General features: G+C 63.4%; 1 non-coding gene across 1 annotated transcript; it reads right to left on the reverse strand.

The window, feature by feature from the left end:
- Nucleotides 1-2,254: 2,254 nt before the first annotated feature.
- On the reverse strand, nt 2,255-2,373 carry LOC131865622 (5S ribosomal RNA). Its single transcript, XR_009364341.1, has one exon. It is a non-coding gene; the product is annotated as a 5S ribosomal RNA (ribosomal RNA).
- Nucleotides 2,374-4,468: the final 2,095 nt, after the last annotated feature.

Here is a 4,468-nt window from a genome sequence, read left to right on the forward strand (position 1 = left end):
CGTTTTTTTTTTGCCTTTTATGGAAATTAGTGAAGGCATCGCATCAAAGGTGCGCACCTCGCTGCCCACCTTGGTGTGCTCCGAGGTGCCCACCACGGTGCGCAACGCCGGTGCGAACCCGGGAGCGCCCCGATGTGTGCTCCAAGGTGCGGCGTGCACGAAGTCGGACCCCGGTTTGCCCCGGGTGCGCACCTCGCGTGCACCTTGGTGCGCACACCTTGGCTGGGTTGCGCGGCCTGGTGGGCACCATGGTGCGCACCAAGGAGCGCTCCGAAGTGTGCTCCAAGGTGCGGCGTGCACGAAGTCGGAGCCCGGTTTGCCCCGGGTACGCACCTCGCGTGCACCTTCGCCGGGGTGGGCACCTCGGCTGGGTTGCGCGCCCTGGTGCGCACCAAGGAGCGCTCCGAAGTGTGCTCCAAGGTGCGGCGTGCACGAAGTCGGAGCCCGGTTTGCCCCGGGTGCGCACCTTCGCCGCGGTGCGCACCATGGCGTGCACGAAGTCGGAGCCCGGTTTGCCCCGGGTGCGCACCTCGCGTGCACCTTCGGCGGGGTTGCGCGCCCTGGTGGGCACCATGGTGCGCACCAAGGAGCGCTCCGAAGTGTGCTCCAAGGTGCGGCGTGCACGAAGTCGGAGCCCGGTTTGCCCCGGGTGCGCACCTCGCGTGCACCTTCGGCGGGGTTGCGCGCCCTGGTGGGCACCATGGTGCGCACCAAGGAGCGCTCCGAAGTGTGCTCCAAGGTGCGGCGTGCACGAAGTCGGAGCCCGGTTTGCCCCGGGTGCGCACCTCGCGTGCACCTTCGCCGCGGTGGGCACCATGGCGTGCACGAAGTCGGAGCCCGGTTTGCCCCGGGTGCGCACCTCGCGTGCACCTTCGCCGGGGTGGGCACCTCGGCTGGGTTGCGCGCCCTGGTGCGCACCAAGGAGCGCTCCGAAGTGTGCTCCAAGGTGCGGCGTGCACGAAGTCGGAGCCCGGTTTGCCCCGGGTGCGCACCTCGCGTGCACCTTCGCCAGGGTGGGCACCTCGGTGCGCACACCTTCTCAATGTTTTCTTGCCTTTTCTGGAAATTGGTGAAGGCAGCGCATCAAAGGTGCGCACCTCGGTGTGCTCCGAGGTGCGAACCCGAGAGCGCTCCGAGGTGCCCACGAAGTCGAAAGTCGGGTTAATTGCATTGTTTTCCCCGGGTGCGCTCCGAGGTGCGCAACATCGGCGCGCACCAAGGAGGGCTCCGAAGTGTGCTCCAAGGTGCGCACGATGGCGTGCACCTCTGGTGCGCACGATTCGGAGCTCGGTTTGACCGGGGTGCGCACACCTTGGCTGGGTTGCGCACCTTTTGTGCGCTCCAAGGTGCGCACGAAGTCGGAGCTCGGTTTGCCCCGGGTGCGCACCTTCGCCAGGGTGCGCACCTTGATGCGCACGCCTTGGCTGGGCTGCGCACCTTGGTGGGCGCCATGGTGCGCACCTTTCGTGCGCTCCAAGGTGCGCACGAAGTCGGAGCTCGGTTTGCCCCGGGTGCGCACCTTGGTGGGCGCCATGGTGCACTCCGAGGTGCCCAAGATTGGTGCGCACCAAGGAGCGCTCCGAAGTGCGCTCCAAGGTGCGCGCGAAGTCGAAAGTTGGGTTAATTGTCCGGTTTGCCTCGGGTGCGCACCTTGCGTGCACCTTCGCCAGGGTGGGCGCCTTGGTGCGCACACCTTGGCTGGGCTGCGCACACCTTGGCACCCGCGTTTCCTTCATTTTAAATTTTTTTTTTTTACAATCTCTCAAGTGGGAAATTCTATAATCTCAACTTTTTTTGCCTTTTCAGGAAACTTTTGAATGGAGCGCATCATTGGTGCGCTCCGAAGTGTGCTCCAAAGCTCTCTCCAGCTGCGTGCACCTGCCCCGGCCGCGCACCCGGCCCCGCCCAGCTTCGCTCACCTGTCCCGGGCGTCTGGTGCGGAACCTTAGAGTAAGAAACATCACCGTGCACCTTGGCCAACGTGCGCGACTCGACCGAGCGCGCACTGGCCGAGGTGCACACCGATTTCACCTGGGTGCGCGCGCAGCACCTCGGGCGCACCGGGGTGCGCGCACAACGCCCGGGTTGCACCGTGGCCTGTGTGCTCGGGGCGCCTCGGGTGCGCGCTCGGTGTCGCCCCCGCGCGCGCGGTAGTGCGGGCAGCGCACCCCGGCCCGGCCCGGCCCCGACGAGAACGCAAACGGGCAAAAGGTTTATTCAAATAGCATTGCGACGCCCGGCGAAAAACTAAAAAAGGGTGCAACACCGGGACTTCCCGGGAGGTCACCCATCCCAGTACTACTCCGGCCCAAGCGCGCTTAACTGCGGAGTTCTGATGGGATCCGGTGCACTAACGCTGGTATGATCGCACCCGTTATGAGCTTGTCGCAGTGTGTACTTAGCAAACCGCGACCCACGTGCGAATCCACCCCGGCCACCCACCCCCGTCGAGGTGCACACCCTCCCTCGCGAAGTGCGCCCCGTTCGCCAAGTGTGAGCCCTGCCCGGGTGCGCGCACCTTGCTAGGGCGTCGGGTGTGCACCCGGCCCGGCCTACGTGCGTGCACCTGGAGGGGGCGTCGTGTGCGTGCAGTGTCCCGTCTGCAACGCGGTGCCCACACACCACCTCGGGCGCAACGACCTGCGCTCACATGTGGGCCGAGTGCACCTTGGTGCATGTTCGGGGCGCCTCGGGTGCACGCTCGATCTTGCCCCGGTGCACCAAGGCGCTCGGTTTGCCCCGGGTGCGCACTTGGTGCAAGGTGGGCACCCAAAATAGGGATCAAGCACCAAAACACAAGTTTCGGGATGCAAAATGGGACCCAAGGACCACAAATGCGTTCCAAGACCCATGATGGGTCCACGAGAACAAAAATGTGTTCCGAGACTTAATAAACAAATATTGGGTTTTAGGAGAAGAAACATGCTCTGATGCCCAAAACGAGAATCGACCCCGAAAAGGCCACAGGCCAAAAGTGGGATGCGAGACAAAAAAAAATGGGACCCGAGGACCAAAATTGGGTTCCCAGGTCGAAGACAGGGCAACCGGACAAGAAACGACCTCTAAGGCTCGAAATGAGTCCCGACGACTAAAACTTGACAAGAAGCACCCATCAGGCACCCAACTCGACACCCATGGGATGCCGACCCACCCGGGCTTCCACCTAGCACACCTTGGCACCCACCCACCCTCGCACCCAACCTCGCACCCAACTTAGCACCTTTGAACCCACATTGGCACTCACCCTGACCCTGGCACCTTGGAACCCACATTGGCACTCACCTTGACCCTGGCACCCACCTTTGCACTCACCTTGGGACCCACCCTGGCTCCCACCTCGGCACCCACCCAGACACCCACCTTGGTTCCTTGGCACCCACCTTGGATCCTTGGCACCCACCCCGACACCCACCTTGGCACGCAACTTGGCTACTTGCCACCCACCTTGGCTCCTTGACGCCCACCCCGACAACCACCCCGTGACCTACCCTGGCTAGGGTTGGTGCACACCCACCCTGGTGCCCACCTTGGCACCCACCCTATGACCCACCTTGGCACGCACCTTAGTACCCACCCCGTTACCCACCCTAGGACCCACCCCGTGACCCACCTTGGCCAGGGTGGGTGCCTTGGTGCGCACAACTTGCCTGGGCTGCACACCAGGGCGGGCTCAAGATGGCACCCGCGTTCCGTTTTTTTCACTATCTTTCAAAACGGAAATTTTAAAATCTCATTTTTTTCTTTTTTTTGCCTTTTCTGGAAATTAGTGAAGGCAGCGCATCAAAGGTGCGCAATGCTGGTGCGAACCCGGGAGCGCTCCGATGTGTGCTCCAAGGTGCGGCGTGCACGAAGTCCGAGCCCGGTTTGCCCCGGGTGCGCACCTCGCGTGCACCTTCGCCGGGGTGAGCACCTTGGCTGGGTTGCGCGCCCTGGTGCGTACCAAGGAGCGCTCTGAAGTGTGCTCCAAGGTGCGGCGTGCACGAAGTCGGAGCCCGGTTTGCCCCGGGTGTGCACCTCGGGTGCGCACCTCGCGTGCACCTTCGCTGCGGTGGGCACCTTGGCTGGGTTGCGCGCCTTGGTGGGCACCATGCAGTGCACGAAGTCGGAGCCCGGTTTGCCCCGGGCGCACACCTCCGCCAGGGTGGGCACCTTGGTGCGCACAACTTGCCTGGGCTGCGCATCAGGAAGGGCTCAAGATGGCACCCGCGTTCCGTTTTTTTCACTATCTTTCAGAACGGAAATTTTAAAATATCGTTTTTTTTTGCCTTTTCTGGAAATTAGTGAAGGCAGCGCATCAAAGGTGCGCAACGCTGGTGCGAACCTGGGAGCGCTCCGATGTGTGCTCCAAGGTGCGGCGTGCACGAAGTCGGAGCCCGGTTTGCCTCGGGTGCGCCCTGGTGGGCACCATGGTGCGCACCAAGGAGCGCTCCGAAGTGTGCTCCAAGGTGCGGCCTGCACGAAGTCGGAG

The sequence above is a fragment of the Cryptomeria japonica genome, unplaced genomic scaffold (genome assembly GCF_030272615.1).
Source record: "Cryptomeria japonica unplaced genomic scaffold, Sugi_1.0 HiC_scaffold_115, whole genome shotgun sequence".
In the NCBI taxonomy this organism is placed as follows: Eukaryota; Viridiplantae; Streptophyta; class Pinopsida; order Cupressales; family Cupressaceae; genus Cryptomeria; species Cryptomeria japonica.